The sequence below is a fragment of the Cavia porcellus genome, unplaced genomic scaffold (genome assembly GCF_034190915.1).
Source record: "Cavia porcellus strain 051 isolate PalLab524CR breed Dunkin Hartley unplaced genomic scaffold, mCavPor4.1 scaffold_23, whole genome shotgun sequence".
NCBI classification, from domain to species: Eukaryota; Metazoa; Chordata; class Mammalia; order Rodentia; family Caviidae; genus Cavia; species Cavia porcellus.
Window position 1 is genome coordinate 41,896,620 of NW_026947506.1, and position 22,362 is coordinate 41,918,981.

A 22,362-nucleotide genomic window follows, 5' to 3' on the forward strand; every position below is an offset into this window, starting at 1 on the left:
GCAGTACTGAGGAAGTAACACAGGAGATTAAACCTAGGGTGTTCACACTAAGCTATTTTTAGTACTTTTTATGAGTCAAAAGTTTCACTAAATCACTAAGTTACCCAGGATGAATTTGAACTTGCAATCACCTGCTCTCAGTCTACCAGACCACTGGGATTACAGCTCTGCCTTCAGAAACTGCAGTGCTCAGGAGAAAGTACACCCTTCCAGTCAGTCTAACGAGCAGGGCCCAGAACGTGACTCCAATTTCTTGCTAGCCTGTTTGGGGTTTGCTCAGCCGCTCAACTCTGTAGGTTCATATCTTTTGCCAGATTTGAAAATTTTTATTTTTTATGTTTTTGAATATTTTTTCAGCCCTGGCTTTTCTCTCCTGTTATGAGACTATAAGGACATGAAGATTAAACCTTTTTTCCCTCCCCAAATTGAGGCATGAACCCAGGGGCCTTGTGCAAAGGCCCTAGCTCCTCCTAGCTCCAAAGGCTAAAGGTTTTGTTCTTAGTCCCATGAGACCCTCAGTTTCTCTCTTTGTGTCTCCCTCTAATCTAGGTTCTTCTTGTTTAGGCTGGATAATTTCTACTATTATACTTCACATTCAGTGATTCTTTCCTGTCTGTATTCTGCTATGGAGCCATTCACTGAAGTTTTTTTGTTGTTGTTTTTTGAGGCACCATGCAGCCACTGTTATGTTGGTATAATTCCAACACCTATGTCATCTTGATGGTCATGTCTATGAAAAATCTGTCTTTTTCCATCGAGTGCAGATTTTTATGGTTCTTGGTAAGCTAATTTCATCTTGTGTCCTGGGCAGTGAATCTTTTAGCAAGCCTCCTCAGTCACCCTGTAGGTGGGAAGGAAGGTGCCAATGCACTGCTATAAGCAGAAGCCCTTTTCCCCACTGGGCCTCCACTAACAAACTCTAGAGTAAGTTATTGCACCCTACCTGGCCTCCACCGCTACCTTGTGATGGGGCATCCTGGTGCCACCAGGTGGTGCTGTGAAGCGCTGGCGTCACTGTGCCTCCTGTGATATCACTCTCACAGGAGAGGGTCTCACTGCTCCCCTGGGAAATCTTGGCTCGTGATGAATATAAGGATGTTATTGACGTTGCTTGCTGTTTGAGGACTCGGTACTAAGTTTGATATGACTGAAGAATTAGCATGCAACAACTACAGGCAAGAGCATTTTCAAAGGAGTTGAGAAAACATTAGTTTGATATAACCTGAAGTGGAATCTCCTAAGACGGGTTATAGCTGATATTAGGGGGAAAAAATGTATGGAGCAGAAAAGGGCAAATTTGCAATGTTTGTGAAAAATGTAAGGTGTTTAAAGCTCATGGTTATTCACTACTGTATTCATCAGTAGACAGTAAGCAGAAACCATTCACATCTGGTACATTCTTGAGTTGGGAATATCAACAGCGAATTTTATTTGCTATCATGGAGTTCATCACTGTCAGTTCTATGAATTATTTTTGGAAGAAGTTGAATAGTCTACCAGTCCTACCACACAACAGCTTAACAGTATTGGCAGTGGTAAAGTTTAGTGTGGGTATGTTTTAAGACTATATTAAAATTTTTCTGAATAAGAAGTGTCTTCAACCACTATTGTTTTATGTTTTGGTTTTTTTTTTTTTTTTTTTTTTTGTACTGAGGATCAAACACGACCTTGCACTTACTCGGCAGGTGCTTACACTGTTGAGTTAAACCCCCAGCCCTAAAATATTCTTTTTCTTTTCTTTTCTTTTTTTGGTACCAGGGACTGTCAACCACTATTGTTAAACACTGAATGGCTTTGGAAACTAGCTTATGCTGTAGAACTGATCTTTCTTTCTTTCTTTTGTCTTTTTGAGACAGGGTCTTGCTATGTAGTTTGGCTGGCCTTGAGCTCACTTTGTAGCCCAGGCTGGTCTCAAACTTCTAATGATTCTCCAGCCTCAGCCTCCCAAGTGCTAGAATTACAGGCATGCACCAGCATGGCTGACTAGAATTGATATTTCTTAATGAGGCTGACCTAAAATTACAAGGTATGTGTAATCCCAGCACTCGGGAGGTGGAGGCAGGAGGATAGCAGTGAGTTCAAGGGCAGCTTGGCTTGCACAGTGAGACATGTCTCAAAAAACCAAAATAAATTTTAAAATTAAAATAAGTAAAATTACAAGGTAAAGGCATTCCAATGAAACTATGGTAGTTTGATTCAGGTAAAATCAAGCTGCTTTGTACCATTCCTGGAATGGTCATGGGTTCAACAAGAAGTGACAACTCCATTCCCACAAAAAGTTTCACATTTTTCTGAGCTTAAATCATAGTTCCAGCAGCATTTTTCAGCTATTGATGTGAGTACAAGGAAAATGTCTGATTTAAAAATCCATCTGAACTAAATAAAAAAAGAAATTCACCTGACTATACGGTCAAGGAACTGCCACCTAACTTTCAATTGAAAGCGACTGATCTTGAATGTAAAATATGCTAACAAGAAAATACCAAGGGAACAAGCTAACGGAATTCTATAAAGGCCGACATCCAGTGATTAGTATTCGCACTAACACAATCTGTTCATGTCTGACATCACTGCTTGGCAGTAACTGTCAGGGTACAAGATGTGTTCAAAGACAAGCCGTGGAGCAGCTCATTACAGATCATCACTAACAGGTGAGCTCAGAACTTTCTCACCTAACAGCCTCGTTCCATTCACTTGGTGACCTGAACTGGTCGCTAAAGGAAGAGCTGCCAATAGTATGTGCATCACAATATTCAGAACAAAGAAATGGTCAAAGGAAACTCCAATCTGAGGAGTGCTTTTATTTGCCTATTTTGTCCACACAGTACTGTAATATATAACAGAATATAAAACTACGGTGCGATCAGCAAAAATTACAGTACTATATAAACAAGGTGTACTGTACAGAAAAAGACACTCAATAAACAAATGTACAGAACTGCACAAAAGAATTAAAAAGAGAGGGCGTAAGTCCAAGAGGTGGGCCGTAAGTCTGAACAGACATTAACCAGATAGGAATATCCATACTGGCAGATGATTCTGATGATAAAGAAATGTGCCCCTGCATAAATAAATTCATTCTTTTTATTAGGGAACCTACGCTAAAAAATTGTAGGGGATATTACTTGATTTTCATCAACAAAAAATGTAGAAATTTGCTTTCTCTGCTGCTACGTTAAGTACCAACATAACACTGTAAATTTTATCCTGGACTCTTGGCCTGAAAATCTGAAATATTTCTTACCGAGCCTCTTACAGAAAATATTTCCTAGCACCTACTCAAGATAACTAAAGTGTACTTGGTTACAAAGAGCACTGAAAAATCCAACCCAAGTCTTGCTGATTCCTCAGTTTCCCTGGGCCTCTGGTTTCTCCGTAAAGAAATATGTGGATAATCACCAAGAATTATAACCAACTCAAAAACTCTAACCTGACAGCCAGGTGCGGCACCATACACCTGTAACCCAGCACTCAGAAGGCTGAGGCAGGTAGACTACTGTGAGTTCATGGCTAGCCTGGGCTACATAATGGAACAGAACCAAACAAACAGAAAACTCTAACATGCTAAGAAGCTATTTCTATAGTATGTAGTGATTACTTCACCATTATTTTTTAGAGTCAAATAGGGAGGGACTTTTCCAGATTTTTCTGAGTCATCGTATCACAGTGGTCTGTCCTTTCTTATGGGTAGGATGAGTCTCACCATCATGAGAACACCTGCAATCCTAAAACTGCTCCTATACTATTAATTATAGTATAGGAGCTTTGAATCTACTGAACTAGAGAATCAGCTCCTCTTGTGTGCTAGAACTGTATCTAAAATAAGCATAGAGGTCCCTGAGGGAGCCCTTTTATTCACACACTAGACACCATGAGCGGCCTCCCAGTTCTTGGAGGTGCCAGAAAGCTCAATACCTGCTACCCTGTGGGCCCAGTGCTGCTGAGCACTCCGCCAGAGCAGACTTGGACCACGTACCTGTACCAGAATGCCCACTGAAGATACTGGGGACTGCCAAGCGGGCATAGTCCTGTTCTTAAAAAGTATGCAGCCTCAACTGGGTGCTTGAAAAGAATCAGTACAAAACATCACTTTGCTCTCCATGCATCCAGTCAACAGCTGAGGATCCCCTAGCCCACAGCAGGAGCTAACTGCCCAGATTCAGTTCAGAAGGCAGCAGCACTCCAATCCTAGGGAGCTCTCTACCTGTTAGAAGGGCAGATATATCAGAGCGGTCACCATGCCACAAGGAGGTAGGGTGTGGGAAAAACAGCTTTGAGGAAGAGGAGGAGAAGGCAGCGTGAAACAATCCCGGAAGAAGCACCCTGGGCTGGCAGCAGAGCTGGCTCCACCAGCCAGGTCAGGTTGGGGACAGGAGTTCCCAAGAGAGAAAGCATGAAGGTGCAGAACCTGTGGATCTGGTATGACCCCTGCAGGGAGGAGGCAGTGTGTGCGTGCTGGGCGTATGCGTGGCAAGTAAGAGACCAAGGCTAGGCCAGGCGCTCTGAATGCCACTCAGTTCTCTGAGCCGAGAGCCCGGAGGCCAAGTGGGTGAGGTGGCAATACGATTAGAAGGCTGCCACAGGAAAGTGACACCATAGACAGTGCCTGCACCTGCAGTAGCAACACGGTCATGGAGCCTGGACCACGCGGTCCTATAGAACATTCTCCAGCAGACACCCAATGCCCCCAGCTGACAGCCTTTCCCCTACATAACAGGGCTTAATTTGGAAACACATGACTGGTCTGTGTCTGATGCAAAGCTCTGAAAGAGGAAGACGGCCACCAGAGTTAGATGTGTGAGAGGATGACTTGGCAAGAAGCAGCAGGCTCCCCACACACAGCCAGCTGACTGTGCCACAGAGGGTGGACAGCTGCAACTTCTGGGGCCTCCCCACCTGGCCTGAACTCACAGCTCACAGTGGAGACATGCTCTGCGGCAACATTACAGGTATAATTTGCTGACTTTATTCGGATGCAGCTTCAGGCGATCTACTAGCACAAACTATTTCACAGGAGCTTAACAGTGGTTCATTCTCCTGTTTATTCTGTCCTTGCAATTAATTTTGTATAAAATAAGGCAAAAAAAAAAAAAAAAAAGACAGAGGACTGAAGCTGTCTGGTTACCTTGAATTCTGGGGACACCAGTTCTGAGGTCTGATTCTGCCTCTAGGGCATCAGCAGGAATAAGTGCAAGAATATCCTCAAAAGTAATCAGAACCACCCCAGACACACACACAGCCCAGCATTGGCCCCTCTGTCTTTCACAACTGGAGAATGGATGGAACGGGGCCATGCCAACAGCCCCTCCCCACTCAAAGGTGCACCAGTTCTCACTGACTTAAAAAGGCTCCATGCTTAGCATGAGACACAAAATAGAACAGAATCCAAGAGTCCCTGGGAAGGAGGGGTCCCCCAAACATGTCACATGAGGAACAATAAATGAACCAAAGGGTACCTTACAGAAAAGATTTAGGTGTGGTGGGTCCCTGATTTTTTTTTTTTTTTTTGTCTTTTTCCTTTTTATCGGTACCGGGGATCGAACTCACGACTGCCTGCTTGCAAGGCAACCAGGGCATTATGCCACTGAGCTAAATCCCCAGCCCCAGTCCCTGATTTTTGAACAAGAAGTATATAAGGAACATCTTGGAGGAAGATTTACCTAGCTTTCCTCCAAGATCTTGACAAAGTTGTTGTCTGACAACAGAATGAGCTGTGATGAGGAAAGGGCAAAAAAGGCAGGTAATGTGGAGTTAGGGACCAAGAAAGTGCCCACACCCAAGGTGCCAGGCCACAGACTGACCACGTTAACGTTCACGAGACTGAGCTGGCTGCGTGGCGACAGTGCTAGAGGAAGAGCTCCAAGTCTCTGGGTTACAATTTAACCACGGACTCCTGGATCTTCCTTCACCCTCTGAAACACACACACACACACACACACACACACACACACACACACCACTTAAACAGTTGAGGAAAGGCAAGGCAGACAGTGGACACTGCAAATTCATGGCAGATCCCAAGGACAGGGGAGGAGGCAGAGGCCTCGAGCAGCCTGCGAAGGCAGCCAGGGTGTCTTTTACTTAAATACCAGTCCCAAGAACAGTCTGCTTCACAAGGGCGGCTCTCAGCTCAGCAGGAGACATCAGGGCTGAAAGCAAGTCCGCTGCACCTAGACAGCAGCTGCTCCCAAATAGCACTTTCACTGCTCCTAGCAGCTGCATCTGAAGCAACATCTGAACCTGCTGTCAGCCAAGGCAGAGAGGAAAAAACCACAGGCTATTGTCTTCCCATCCATTCTGCTGAGTGGCATGCCAACCTCTGCCTGCATAGCCTCCAGGACGGGGAACTCACCACCTCTCAAGTCACTGTGCTTACGTGTTACAGGTTAAAGGATGAACACTCAGACCACAATCTGGCTCCCCACACGGCTATTTTCTCTCTAGAATTCTCCTTCATTTTCCCATACACAAATACAACATTATACATATGCATATATAAACTCACAAAAAGCTGATGAGGATTTTATTATTTAAAACATTTTTTCATGTTGTTAGACGGTCCTGTATAATAATATTCTCTTTGACTGCACTAATGGTCTGATTTGATGCAGCACTATTTGTTTTGTAGACCCTTCATCTATTAAAATATTCTGAGACTCTAGATATAGGCTACGATTGGTCTGGAGAGGAAAAGCGCAGGGTTTCTGCTGTGCTGACATTCACAAGCTATCTGGTCCAGGAAAGGGCTGACAGGACAGTCAGAAATACTCTACACCAAATGCTTACTGAGGACTGCAGCATGCAGAGCAGCAAGAGAAGAACCTGTCAGAGGAAGCAGGGAAACCTACTAAAAGGGGAAATTGAAACTGGAGGGTTTAAGCAGTTTGCCTGAGGTCACTCCCCTGCTAAGGGGTGAAATTTAAATTAAATGTAAATCTGACTCTAAAGTCCCTGACCTCCTTTCTAAATAACCTCATGAGAAGTGCCCTGGGACCCTGCTTTGTGGTTCAGGACTGTGACTTCCAAGCACTGCGAGAAGCTGAGGCAGGTAGATCCCAAATTCTAGCCCAGCCCAGGCAACTCACTCTGAAGATCCTAGGTTCAATCCTAAGTACTGCCACAAAAACAAAATGAAAAAAAGAAAGAAAGAAAGAAAAGAAAAATTCTCTTAAAATGTTCCTGGGATGAAAGACCTGACATAGACAATTTTAAGAAGGACGGGGTTATTTGGTTCACAGTTTCAAAAGGTTCAGTCCATGGCTCCAAGATGGAATCACCATGGTGAAAGCACTTGGAGCAAAGATGCTCAATTTATGGCAGCCACAGCAAAGAACTCAAGATAAAACCAAGGACAAGAATACACCTTCCATGAGCTGAGTATGGCGGCTCATGCCTGTAATCCAAGAGGCTGAAGCAGGAAGATTGCCATGAATCTGAAGCCAGACTAAACTATATTGTGAGTTCAAGATCAGCCTGAACTACATAGCAAAACCCTGTCTCCAAAAAATAAAAAAGAATACACCTTCAGGTCATCCCGCAAGAGACCTACCTCTCTCTCTGGCCAGGCCCCACCACCGAACAATATTTTCGGCTATGAATTCATCTGTAAATTCAGCCACTGGTGAGTACAGCACCCTCATAATCCAATCATCTTCCCAAAGCCCCAGCTCTGAATAGGAGACTTTGGGGCAGCATTGTAGATCTAAGCCATAACATGTTTTATGTCTTAAAATCCTTTTGACGGTTATTTTAGAAAAATCTGTATATTCTTAGCTAGATTTGAAATTTAATAATTCTTGTTATATAAACTGCCTTCAAATAGGATTAATCTTTAGCTAAACCAGTCAGGAGAAAAGAAAGCCACAAGTTACCATAGTAGGGAATGGAAAAGGGAATACCTCTACACAGATAACAGGGGGTAACATGAGTAATTATGAACAACTTTATGTCAACATTTGATAACTTATGTGAAATGAACATATTTCTTAATAGGTATAAACTATCAGAACCCACCCCACCCCCCAAAACAGATAAGCTAAGCCAGGTGTGGTATTGCACAGCTGTAATCCCAGCACGTGGGAGGCTGAGGATCATTGGGAATTCAGCCTGAGCTACAAAGCGAGCTCAAGGCCAGCCTGAACTGCGTAGTGAGACCCCATCTCAAAAAGAAAAAATCAAAAACCTGACTAGTTCTCTAAGAATTTAAATTAGTTGAAATCTTGACCAAAAGTAAATGTCAGGAGCATGTGACCTCACTGACAAATCTTACGAAACATTTAAGGAAGCAATGATACCAAACTTAAACGGAGCATGCAGGCACACGTGCAACCCCAGCACTGAGGAGGCTGACACAGAGGCCTGTGAGCTGCAGGCCAACTAGACTACACAGCAAGACCATTTCAAAACACAAAAAATCTACCCAAATCGACCAAAACTATTTCAAAAAACTAAAGAGAAGACTTCCCAATTCATTTTATGAGGCTTGTGGTGCTTTGATACCAAAACTAAACAAAGAAGAACAAAAAAAGAAAGAAAGAACAACAAAAACTGTAAGTCAACCCAGAAACATAGATGTAAAAGTCTAAAATACAGCAAAGAAAATCAGCAAAATATATATATATATAAAACTGGCACTGTATCACAATTGTATGAAAACAAGATTGGCTCAATACTCAAAAATCAATATAATTCAAAAGGGTCTAAGAATATATGATGGGGCTGGGGATTTAGCTCAGCAGCACAAGTGCCTACCTGGTAAGCACGAGGTCATGAGTTTGATCTCCAGTACCCCCGGCAAAAAAAGAATATATGATCATCTGGATAGACAAAAAAGCACCTGACAAACATTTGACATCCATTCATATGAAAACATTCAATAAACTAAAAGCAAGAAGGAACTTTCTCAATCAGGTAAAAAAAATCACAGACATTAAAAAAAAAAAAGTCAGACATGATTATGGTAGTAAAAGTACATACTCTACTTTATTGGGTTGTGATAATTAAACAAACTAAAGAATAAAACACTTGAAACAGTGCCTAGCACAAAGCATAAATAAATGTACTGTACTTTTAAAGTAAATATAGCTACACTGCAATAAATGTAATAAATACAGTAATACAGTTAATAACAAACTCAATTTATTGCTGCAATAAATGGAGCCATAATAAATGTGTCTATTACCTTGTCAAGCTCAAGAGACCACAGTTGCAAAAAAGAATGAACTAATTGCTCCAGTGTTACACACCTGCAATCTCAGCACCCTGGGAGGCTAAGGCAGGATGATCACAAGTTGAAGGCCTACCTGAGCAAATTAGTGGCTTACTGAGACTGTATCTCAAAGTAAAATATAAGAAGGGCTGAGGATATAGCTCAGAATGAAAGCCCTGGGTTCAATCCCAATACCACCAAAAAAACCCAAAATCAGAGAAATGCAGTAACAAGGATAAACCTCACAGACGGATGTGGAAAGAGAAAAGTCAAAGCCAAAGCCAGATTATCTATTGTCTGACTCACCTACAGATGAACTTTAACACAAGCTAAAGCAATCTACAGTGACAAGGCTGGGGTGTGGTACTGAGACGCCCGGGTACTGAGCAGGAGGCTCCAAGGAAATTCCAGCCTGCACGACAGTGTCTGCTCTCCTGAGCTGGGCTGGTGACTACAGAGGAACTGATGTAAGTAAAAATGCATCAGACTGGGTATTTAAGATGTGTACACTTCACTGTGTGTAAGCTAACTAAATATGTATCCACAAAATAATGTTGCGTGGGAAGTGTGTGAAAGTATTTATATATACACATAACAAGGAGTCATCACAAAAATACCATTACGGGGTAATGAGATTTTAATTTTTCTCCCGCTTTATTTTTTCACTTATTATTTGCCTTTTTAAAAAGTGTGTGTTAATCAAAAATAATTTAAACCAATTTTTTTAAGGGAAAAAAATGCCCAGCTCCTTGGGCCTAGTAATTTTCTCTGGAGTATGCTTCACTGTGGCATTACTGGTAACAGGCTCCAACTGGATGCTTCTGTTTTCAGTCCAAACAAGGAATTCGATGTAGCAGTTAAAAAAACAACTATGCAAGCCAAGTGTGGTGGCGCATGCCTGTAATCCCAGCACTTGGGAGGCTGAGACAGCAGGATTGCCCAAGTTTGAGGCTGGCCTGGGCTACATAGTGAGTTGAAGGCCAGCCTGAAGTACAGAAGGAGACGCTATCTCCAAATAACCAAAACAAAACAAAAGCAAACAAACAAACAAACAAAACAGTTATGCAGAATTACAGTCCTCCCGTGCTCCAATGAAAAGACTGCCCAAACATTAAACATTAGAAAGAAAGGTATGCTGTGTGTAGTGATACACACCTGTAATTCTAGCACCTTGGGAAGCTGAGGCAGGATGACTGCAAAGTCAAGGCTACCAGGACAATTTAGTTAGACTATGTCTCAAAAAAAGTCTTTAAAGGGGGTGGGCTGAGGATGTAGCTCAGTGACAAGGGTGCCTGTAGTGCAGGGCTCTGAGTTCAGTTCTCAGTGTGTGTGGGGGAGAGCAGTTCAGGGGTAGAGCGCCCGACTGGTGTGAATGGGGGCTTGAGTCCAATCTCCAGTACTGAAGAAAAAAAAGGAAAAAAGAAAAACAGTACATCAAACATTATTAAACCAGTAAAGAAAAATTTTTTTCTTGCTTCTTCAAAAAATGATTTAGGAGGATACCTATCTAAGATGTCCTAGAACATGCCTGTGGTGGTGGGTATCTAAAGGCAGCTTTGTTTCTCTGTCCTTTGATACTGAGATAACTGTTAATTGTGTGCTACCTCTGAAATTACAAATAAATACATAGGAAGACAAATGCGTACCTGTAATCCCAGCACTCTCAGAGTCTGAGGCAGGAGGACTGCAAGTTTGAGCCCAGCCCAGACAACTTAGTGACTTAGCGAGACACTGTCTCAAGACAAAAAATTTACAAAGGGTTGGGAATGCCATAATCCCAGCACTCTGGAATGCTGAGGAGGACCACCATGAGTTCAAGGCCAGCCTGAACTACATGGCTACCCCGTCTTAAATAAATAAATAGGAGCTAGATTTCTTACTGTGGAAAAGTTCCAAACAAGAAAAGACAGAAAGAAAAATGAATGTTGTAGACTTGGGCCAACATTGGTGACACCAGTTGGTATATACAACTGACTTAACAATATAGAGACAGGTCCAGCAATGCCCTTGTGTTTGCATTTCCTAGTTTTGTCTGGGGAGCTGGCCTAGAAGCAATGCTGCTCAGTAGTCATGGTCATACTCAGCGCAGATCTCCGTGGAGATATGGCCAACCCCAGATTGAATGTGAAAAGTAGTAGATGTCCCTGGGTCACCAACTGAGTCAGAGAGTAAGAAATGATAGGAATTTGTCAAAGGACCCAATAGTATACTTGAAGGGGCTCCTACTGGCCCAAACTAGAACATTTAAGCTTTAAAATAAATAACTTCAGGAATGTATTATAATGCATGAGATAAAGGAACAGCCCACAGTTAATACTAACATAAATAAGTACATTGGCAAGAAGCTTAAATTCTTCTGTATCAACTTAAATTCTTCTATGCCAACTCATAAATATGAAAGGAATGAGGACTTAGAAAATCACTAGTTAGCACCATCATGATAACTGTATTAGTCTGTTTTCTGTTACTATAATGAAATACCAGAAGCTGGATACTTTATTTTCAAAGAGTCTTATCTGGATTGCAGCCCTGGAGGTTCACGGATATGGTATTGACAGCAGCTCAGCTACAGTGAGGGTCCCCTTGGTTGTGTCACACGGTAGATCGCATAGCAAGACAAGAAACCAGGCTGTAATTTAACCCTCTCTGAGAACTCTCTCTGAGAATTAACAAGGACCTATAAGATCTAGACAAAAAAAAATTCCTTCTGAAGCCAGATGTGGTGGCTCATGCCTATAAATCCCAGCACTTGGAGGGAGGCTAACTCTGGAAGATCTCAAGTTCAAGACCGGCTTTGGCTAAATGGCAAGACCTTATCTCAGAAATTCTTTCTGAAGGTAGCACCATCAGTGATGTCATTACTTCCAACAGGCCCCAGCTCTTAAAGGTCCCAATGCCATGAAACAGGAGACCCACTTAGAACACATGGACCCTTAAGGGATTTAAATCATACCTAAACCACAGGCAGTGATCACAGTTTCAAGAATCATAAATGTTAGAACTTGTGAGCATGTGATGAACAATTTATTAATTACAAAAAGAAAATCCAAATCTTACAGTGGAGAACCTGGCTAACACTAAGATAACCAAGTAAAAAAAGGTCAGCCGCCCACTACTGGGACAACATGGCATCAGTTGCTAAGTAACATGATTTCTGGGTTGACCCACACAAAATACATAACCTGAATCTTATACAAGTAATCACTGACTGGGAGTGTTGGCCCACACTTACAATCCCAGTACTCAGGAGGCTGAGGCAGAAGGATCACGCAGTGGGAGGCCAGCTGGGTTACACAGTGAGGTCAAGGACAGCCTGAACTACATAGCAAGACTGTCTCCAAAAACAAACAAAAAAGAAATCACGAAAGCCTGAACTGGGACATTCTACAAAGAAGTGGTCTGACATTTTGGAAAAAGTCAAGGTACTGAAAGACTGCAGAAAAAAAAAGAAAGGAAGAAAAAAAGACTGTTTCAGATCAAAGAAAAACAATGGCTAAGTGACATTAGATTTTTGGGCCAGGAAAAAAGATTTTTCTTCTACTATAAAAAATATTACTGACAAACTACAAATAAATGCTAAATTAGATAAGATGGTACATAAATGATCATTTCCTAACATTGACTTTTGTAGCTTGGTTATGTGAGAAAATGAACTTGAAGCCAGTTGTTGGCTTGCTCTGGGAGGCTGAGACAGAAGGATCACAAGTGTGAGTCCAGCAAGAGTGACTGGGCAAACTCAGCTTGTGACCCTTAAAGCTCATTTTTAAACACTGAGAAAGAACTTATTTTTGCCTTGACTGTCTCACTCATGTTTTTTAATAAACAGACACTGAGTGTAATGACAACTGGTACTAAGCATTTACAACGACCCTCTCAGGCTGGGACGCCTTCAGCTCAAACCCCAGCCCTAAAACACAAACCAACCCTCAGGTACAAGAGCTGTAGTTATCACAAAGGTTAAAGGATCCTGGCCAATAGCAGGAAATCGATATGGCATGAGTTAAACCCAGACTGACATTGGAGCAACTCTGAGATCATCAGTACATTCTTGCATTAATAATCCTACCCTGTCATCAGGCGACATTATTGCTCAAAATCAATACTCCCCATGAAGGTCATGGCAGAGCTGCTATGTGGCTGGAGCTATCTTCCTACCCCTAGTGCTCCTCAGGCCCAGCTCGGTGTTTATGAGCTGAGCACCAAGGGAACAAGATGCCCCGGACCAAAGCTGCTGATCCCCTCCACACTCCATGGCACAGCATACTACGGGAAAGAAAGTGGCTGGGAACCAGGCATGGTGGTGCACGCCTGTAATCCTAGCACTTGGGAGACTGAGGCAGGAGGATCACCGCAAGTGCAAGGCCAGCCTGGGCTACATAGTGAGTTTGAGGCCAGCCTGGACTACATGGGGAGATCCTGTCTCAAAAAAAGGGGGGGGGGGGATGGGAATTTAGCTCAGTGGCATAAGCACCTGCCTTACAAGTAGGCAGTCGTGAGTTCGATCCCCAGTACCAATTAAAAAAAAGAAAAGAAAAAGAAAGTGGCCGGCTTTTCTACTTCTACACCTGCACCCACGCAGACAGAGCATCTCTTCCTGCTCATGATCTCAGCCCTCTGAGACTCATCATGCAGGCTACATGCACCACTCCGCTTCTGCTCTCTTGCTCCGTTCCTACATCTGCCCTGACGGCATTAAAACTGAGCCTGCGCCCCAAGCCCTGCCTGCCTGGGTCCCCCACAGGGCCACCGTGGGCACTATTCCTGTTCTCTGCATCCTTCCCTCCACCAGCCTCCATCCTCATCACCCCTCATCCTGTTGGTCATCTCTGCACACAAGTGTGATCTCAGAGCTCCTGGGACTCTGGCCCACGTTAGGTGCTCTGCAAATGCTTGCAGGGTGCTGCCTGCTGCCCTATTAAGCAGCTGCTGTATAAGGGTCCAGGCAGAGCACATCTGGGGTGAACCAAGCTGCCTGCTCTCTTCAGTAACGTGAGCTGCACAACCCCATCTTTCTCTGCCTTGACTTCTAGGTGGACTTCCAGGAAGCTCTGTCCTCAGCTGTGTGCAAACACAACAGCTGCCCTGGCCTGTTCTGGAGCACAACTACTGCTTTCAATGCTAGGCTCTTGGCTCCCCGTAGGGTCCATGCCTTCTGGTTTCCCAGGGCAGAACACAGGACTTGAAAGCCAACACATTTATAACCCAGTTAAGCCATGAAAGAATGGGGACCTTATGGCTCAACAGACCTCAGTGCAAATGCCAGAGCTGCCACCTAGGTGCACATGACTGTCCTTCACCGGCACACGTTACATTTATGTGAGAGAAACAAGTGGCACAGAACCTGCCAGACAGCAGACACTCCGGTTAACCTAGGCCCCTTCTATGTATTTTACAGTGAAAATCCATTCATGCCTTTGGCATCCAGGTGACTGATCTAGAAAGATCTAGAAGGGCTATGAATATACTTTTTCCATTCTAAAATGATCACTGAATTATTGAAAACATTCATTTGCACAACGAACTTGAAATATAAAATATCAGAGCTGGATGGGAAACTAAAGTCCTACCAAAAATTCATATTGTATCTTAAGAAATCTTTAAAACTAAAAATTGGACTAGATGCAGGAACAAGGTGAGCGATAGGAGAGCGGCCCTCCTGATTCACTCACCAGGTCTGACTCTCCCGGAGTCTATCTACCAGCTGGCACTGTCCTGCACACTGACGTCCACCCAGAAGCGACAGGGAAACCCCTGCTCTCAGAATCCATGTTCTGCTCCAACCAGCTTGCCCTTATTATGTTCCTCTATTATGAATCACTTTATCTCCTCTACAGAAGTACATGGAAAAGAAAGACATACACCCAACAATAAGAGTGATTTTAAATTCTTGGACAGGATTAGGGGTGTAATCCTGTGATAACATGTTTGCTTAGCATGCATGAGGCCTTGGGTTTGATCCCCAGGACCACCCCACCCACACAAAATTACTAAGCCTGTAAACACAGCACTCAGGAGGCTGAGGCAATAAGGTCACTGTGAGTTTGAGGCCAGCCTGTGCGATACATAATGGGTTCATGGCCAGCCTGGACTACACAGAGAGACTTTGTCTCAAAAATAAATAAGTAAATAAATAAAATTAAAAAACAAAAACAAAAGGAGGTCTTCAAGATCCATCTAGCCAAGGTACCATGGACAGATCTTGGGAAATGGAAGGGAAGAATGACGAATTTCAGCCTCTAACAAGCAACTGGGAAGAAATAATAAAGGGCTACACTAAGGCCACAGCTGTAAGAGACTCAGAGAACAAAAACAGACAGGATTAGGGGTTGAGGTTATTGCTCAGCAGTGCAAGTGCCTGCCTGGCAAATATGAGGTCATGAGTTCGATCCCTGGTATACACACACACACACAAAAGACAGGACTTATTGGTGGCGGGACATTCAGGATGAAAAAGGGAAAGGTATCTTTTATAATTAAAGCTTATGGGACCACGAAGATGGCAAGATCATGCAGGAACAGTGACTTCGCTGGTTGGCGTGGGCTTCCAGGTAGACAGATGGGATGGGGGCTTTCACCAATGTTAAGGGGTTTCCTGACTTTCCGAGCTTGTGAATTATATTATAAGCTCCCCTTCTCTTTGCTGCTGCTGCTTCTTTTTCCGATGCTAGGATCAGACCCGGAGTCTTGCACATGCTGTACCTCTGGGCTACCCCCGCAGCTCTCCAATCACATTGCATAATGGGTCAGGTCCAACATGTTTGCGTGACACTGTGTGCTTTCATAAACAACCACAAAGGTCCTGAAGCCCGTACACACAACCAACCAACAGTGCTCTTACAAGACTGCAAATGCATGCGGAAACCTCTAGGCCAGCTGAACTGTGCACCAACCTACACCCAACCCTGAAATAAGCCAGGCACAATTGGCTAGCACATTCTTCTGTGTACTTAAGAACCACAATCCCTGTTTGCTATGTTGAAAACCAACCCCAGATGACCTGCAGTCATTGCACTTGTGTTCTGAGAAGGTGACATCAAGTTTATGTGCCCGCCTAACCCTGCAAACCTTTGTACCGCCCGGGTCTGCCCAGTATGACGATGATACATACTGGGAAGGCCACAGTATCATCAGATCACAGTGTCCTACAGATGCAAACACAAACACTGGAGGAGGAGATGATGTGGAAGCTGAACTCTAGGAATGGGCAGAGTGGACGGAGACACACAGAAAGGCACTGCAGACAGAGCCAGGGGAAGTAACGTACAATCAGTTTCACCCAGGACACACCGTGTCCGTCATCCTCCCTGTATTACAGGCAGTCAGACAAAAGCCAGCTCTTCTATTCCATTTTCTTACCACAGGCTATTTCCCAAAGAACTCAAATCTCTGAGAACAAACCATAGCTGGAGGCACCTGCTGGGCCCATCGTTACATTCAAGTCCACGCCTGAAAACAAGTAGTTTCTGGAAAGCAGATATGCAGCGCTCTTAGCTATGTATGGATGTTGTACAAAGGAGAAAAAAGGCCTCTGCTTCCAAGTAAGGGGCAATTCCTAGATCTGCCTTCAGTCAAGTCCCCTGGCATCAACGCACAGGTCACCCAGAAGAATCAGGCTGCCCAGAGGCTGGGATCACGATACAGCAAGACCCAGAGCCGCCACACCACCTGGCACTGGAAACAACAGAGGCCCGGGCAAGAAGTGGTGGGTGCCACTGCACAGTGGTGATGGTGGGTAACGAGAATGAGCTGTACACTTGAAAATCTAGACGATATTTCAAACATCTTCATCAGGAAGAAATGATACATGAGCCAGGTGCTGGTACGTACCTGTAACCCCAGCACTCATAAGGCTGAGGTAGGAGAATCAAAAGTTTGAGCCCAGCCTGGGTAATTTAGCAAGTTAGAAAGACCCTGTCTCCAAAATAAATGACTAAGGGCTGGAGATGTGGCTCAGCCCCAATACTGAAAAGAAAGTGACCTCGCCCTGCCATACATGTTTAGTTTTATGTTTGCTTCTCTCCCCAACACAGTCCCCCGGGCTTGAACCCACCGAACACAGAGGCCTACAACCCAAGGGTTGAATGTGTCCCAGTGCCATTCCGCAGGGATCCCACCCTGCCAAGAAGAAAGGGGAGTCAAGAGTTATGAAAACACCTCTGCACTGCTCCCAGGGGCAGGTGGAGCAGGGATTCTAACTCTGACCCACAAAGATACCAAAACCTGATGTGAGTCAATGGTCTTTGTAATATGAGAGGCCGCCTCTGACCCAGTGCATCTCTCTACCTGACCAGCGAGTCTAAGTCTCTGTCATACGGCCAATAACAGAACAGTGACAAGACAAACGCTTTGTTCAACTGCCTGGGTAAAAATAAGAAATAATACTAAAAACTGGCATTTTCTGTCTCTAGAAGATATCTATGTTTCCTTTTTGTTGTTTTGGGTTTTTTTTGAGACAGGGTCTTGCTATGTTGCCCAAGCTGGCCTGAAATTCCCCATCCTCTTGCCTCAGTTTCCTAAGCATCTGTCATCCCAACTCTTAGGAGGCTGAAGCAGGAGGACTGCTGTGAGTTCAGGGCCAGTCTGGGCTACATAATGATTTCAACGCTAGCCTGAACTAACACAGCAAGACTGTCTCTAAAAAATAAAACAAACAAAAGCACACACTTATACTCTGTGGCATGAGAATCAATTATATTTTTAATTGATTAATTACATGTATTAGATTTCTCCTCCATTTAAAAAAAGAAGAATTCTGTATTGTCAGAAAATTCTGTATTGTCAGCCCTGACCTATGAGCCCACCTCTGAGATGGCTTCCAAAGCAGTGACAGGGCCAAGAGAATGTGAGCACCTGGGGTTCGTAACAAGAACTTAACATTCTGATACTATGTGTGTCTGTGAGTGTATATCAATAATACAAACTTGGCACAGAATGTGACATAATTTTTCCTGAAATACAAACACATCTGCCACTAGCAGGCAGTCATTACAACTGGCCTGGGAATTCTGAATTTTAAATTGACAAATTCTTGCTGATAGGAAGATAAGATACCACATTAACATTAAGAGTATTTTGCAAAATTTTGTGATTCCCCGTTCCATCCCAGTACTAAAGATTAAACTTAGGACTTTCACACCGAGTTTCATGCCCAGTGTTTTGTTTTTTAGCGAGTCTCACTTAAGTTACTAAACTGCCCAAATGGGACTTGAGTTTTCCATCCTCCTGCCTTGGCCTCCTCAGAATGCTGGGATTACAGATGTGTGTTGCCATGCCGAGCTTCTAGTGACACAACACTTGCTCATGCATACATCCGTTATTTTTCTCCCTAGCAGCAACTGACAAGCAATGTACGGCACCCCCATCACTAGAAAGTCAGATATGAGGAATCTGACTCTTGTTCACTGGTATACCCTACACCTCAAATAGTGCCTGTCACATAGTAAGTAGTCAGTATGTGTGAAATAATCCCATTTCAAAGGTCAAATACATCATTCCAGCTCTACCATATCTAAGAATTCACTACACAAAAATACCGAAGTGTGCAAAAAATAAAGAACCCATGCATTGCAGCAGAGTTTATAACAGCAAAAGCAAACAAACAAAAAAGCAAAACAAAACAAAATTTTAAAAATACCAGGGGGGCCAGGGCTTTACAGCAGGCAAGTGCCTACTTGGCAAACTCACGGCCCTGAGTTCAATCCCCAGCACCAAAAACAAAAAAAACACCCAACAACATAAACTTTCTTCCATGATACTGAGTAACTGGAATTACTTTCAATACTAGTTACTGGAATGATTGTTCTTGAAAGGTTAAAAGTAAGAATGAGATACCTATTTACAAAGAGAAATAAATATCTTGAAAGACAACCACATTGAGAGAAAAAAGTCAGCCAGACATGGTGGTGCACCTGAAATCCCAAGCACTCAGAAGGCTGAGGCAGAAGGGCTGCTACAAGTTCAAAGCCAGCCTGGACTAAACAGTGAGATCCTGTCTCAAAACTCCCCACCCCAAAAAATTATAAAGCCAGCCTGGGAACGGTATGTCTGGTATCATTAGTTATATTTAAGTACTTAAGTAATAACAAATTCTTGCTGTTTAAGGCAAAAAGAAAAAAATTATTTAAACAATACAAGTTTGGATATGTGAAGAAAAATATCTGGAGAATACAGCCTAAATGCTAGTGTCACTTTTTTGTCTCCGTATAAGGCCATGAAAGTTGCTTACTATCTTACATGAAAGTTGCTTACTATCTTACATATTTCTGTAAATAGTTTTCGAAGTAATGGGTACTTAATATTTTATCAAGAAAGACACTGTTATGCAAACAGCATTTCCCCACTGCCATTTTTTCTAGCTTTTAATTTTTTTATATTTGGGGACTGGGGATCAAACAGAGTCTTGTATGTGCTAGGCAAGCATTCTACCACTGAGCTCTCCTCTAAACTTTTACTTTTACAATGAATCTGTAGCCCACAGTAAAAAGTTAAATCCCAAAGCACCCAACTGGGGCTCACAGGCCTAGCAGAGTATGCCAATGACATGCTCTCAATTTCTGTTTCCCAACCCAGGGCACTGTCCCTCCCTAAAGATTAGAGAAAAGCCAGGCATGGTGGCGTCCACCTGCGAGCCCAGCACTCGGAATCCCAGGAGAATTGCCATGACTTCAAGCCCAGCCTGGGCTACACAGTGAGTTGAAGGTCACCCTGCACTGCATATCAAGACCCTGTCTCAAAAAATAAATCAAACAAGCAAGCAAGCAAGCCAGACAGCCTGGGGAAGCCAAACCTGTTTCAGGCCCTGAAGCCTCTGAGAAAACATGAAAGATCCTACAACAACTACATAATCTTCCTCTCAAAAAAAAAAAAAAAAAAAAAAAAAAAAAAAATCTTAAGAGCTAGATTCTTTTTAACTTGATGGGCTTAACAAGTAAATACTGTGGACTTGCCAAGTAAGTCTAATGTCACTCTATCTCCTAAGTATATGCCAACTTACGTAATGCAGACCATTTTTCAGGGGGTTAAGGGACCATCAGCCAAGATGCAATGGCAAATTCTAAAATTTCAGGTTTGTCAGGCAACAGACATCTCCTAAGGCTTCTAATAAACTACTACTCAGGAATAGTTACCTCTCCAGGTGCCAAATCCCTGGATTTGTTTCATTCCAAATCTACTTACAATGAATAATATCGATTACTTTTTTGTTTTGTTTCTACGTTTTTGAGTCAGGGTTTCACTCTGTAATTCAGGCTGGGTTTTTTTTGTTGTTGTTGTTGTTGTTTTTTTGGTCTTTTTTGAGACAGGGTCTTGCTATGCAGTTCAGGCTGGCCTTGAGCTCACTTTGTAGCCCAAGCTGGTCTCGAACTCGCAACGATCCTCTCACCTCAGCCTCCCGAGCGCTAGGATTACAGGCGTGAGCCACCATGCCCGGCTTCAGGCTGGTCTTTAACTCACTATGTAACTCAGGCTGTCTACAAACGCAGAGCAATCCTCCTGTCTCAGCCCCCTGTGCACTGGGATTATAGGCATGCACCATCACACCCAATTATTTTTTTTTCAAGTGCTAGATGTGAACAATTTGAGGAAGGCCACTGACCACATGACTACAAGCTAACATTCCATTCTCTCAAATGCAGGCCAACTTTCTGGCCACTTTTGACAATGATTAAAACTATCTGTTCAAGGAACCCCATTTCCATATCAAAGGGTATAAAAGTTAAGAACTACTGTCTCAAAAAGAAAGTAAGACAGTCCTTAGAGAGATCCTAAGAAAAAGAAAGTGGACCCTTCTGGGTTGCCTGTTTACTAACCAGCACACTGGCCTGTCTTCCCAAACACCATCACTTAGGGGGATTTCCTCTGAGAATTTTAATGAATCACGGCCTTTTCTGCAGACAAGACATAAGAGTTTGAGCATTATACAGAAGACAGCAGATCCAGAGTTAGGTAACTGCTCTGCTTACAAAGAACATTACAATGAATTCTCAATAGCGTTCTCTGAAACCCTGTCTTGATCCTCAAAACCTCAACTCTGTGGGGCCAGCAGCCTGTGTCACAGACAACAAAACGGACGGTCCAAGACACTTATTATGTGTTCTGTCAAGATGTTAAGATCCAAACCCTGGACGCCAATCTAGTCTCCTTTTGTGCTAGCCTTATTCTCTGGCTTGATCAGTTTCAAAGAGAAGTCTGAGGTTTTAAGGTCTAAGAAAGGAAGCAGTCGTTTTCACTGAAATGAATCCAAACTCCCCAATACTGGCCAATAGCTTACACAATGATGACTCGCCTTGGAAAAACGAAAAACAACAAGTTGAGGTCAAGTAACCCACCTTTACCATATTCCCCCAACTCCGCTGCCCAAGACCTCAAGCTTTTACTCATCTGCTCCCCCAAGCCCAGGGTGTCACGGCTGCCCAAGGAAGCCAGGCAAAAAGGTGTGGCGCAGGGCCACCGGCCTGAAGGGGCACTGACTGAGGGATGCATGCAGTGCGATGCCTAGGAGCTGTGGGTTCAGCCCACCTGATGCAGCACGATCAGATTCGAATCCCATCCACGCTCACTGAGCGCATCCTGCTTGAATGATCTCTATAATTCGCCGCTTCCCGAGTCTATTGTACAGATGGGGAAACTGAGGCCCGGAGCCTTAAAGCGGCTTAACACAAGGGTGGAACGCGGGGACTGGGGCCCAAGCGGCCGACAGCCCTGCGGGGCGCTCTCGGCCCGGGGATGCGGACGACGACCCTTAAGCCGCCGCCAGAAATCAGTTCGAGGGAAAGGGCCGCCTCGGGAAGGGCTGAGGGTGGAAGCCGCGCCTTCCGCGTGATCGTTCCGTGAGACGCGCCGCGAACCCGCCCGAGAGCCTTCCCCAGTGCCAAGGACAGGCCAGCCGCTTAGACAGAGGCTTCCCGGGGATCCTGGGGACCGCGCTTCACCGACCCCGCGCTCTCGAAGAGATCACTCACCGCGGGAGACCAGATAGCTCTCTGTTGCACCTGGGCAGAACGCAGGCCCGCACCACTGAGGTGCCAACCACTGCCCGAGAGGTCGTAGGGGGGTGGGCGTGGCCTCCACGGCAGCCGCCCCATCCACCCCAGCTATGGGTACGCTCCCGAGACGAGTAGGCCACCTTAGTTCCCCCTGAGAATCGTAGCCCTTGG

At 44.0% G+C, this 22,362-nt stretch overlaps 1 protein-coding gene across 1 annotated transcript in view; it reads right to left on the minus strand.

Moving 5' to 3' along the window:
* Nucleotides 1-22,328, minus strand: part of Por (P450 (cytochrome) oxidoreductase) — a 51,556-nt gene extending 29,228 nt beyond the window's left edge. The window contains exon 1 of the mRNA XM_013152498.3: nt 22,168-22,328. The gene's annotated coding sequence lies outside the window, so the exon portion shown is untranslated. The remainder of the gene's footprint in view (nt 1-22,167) is intronic.
* Between the last annotated feature and the right edge of the window lie 34 nt (nt 22,329-22,362).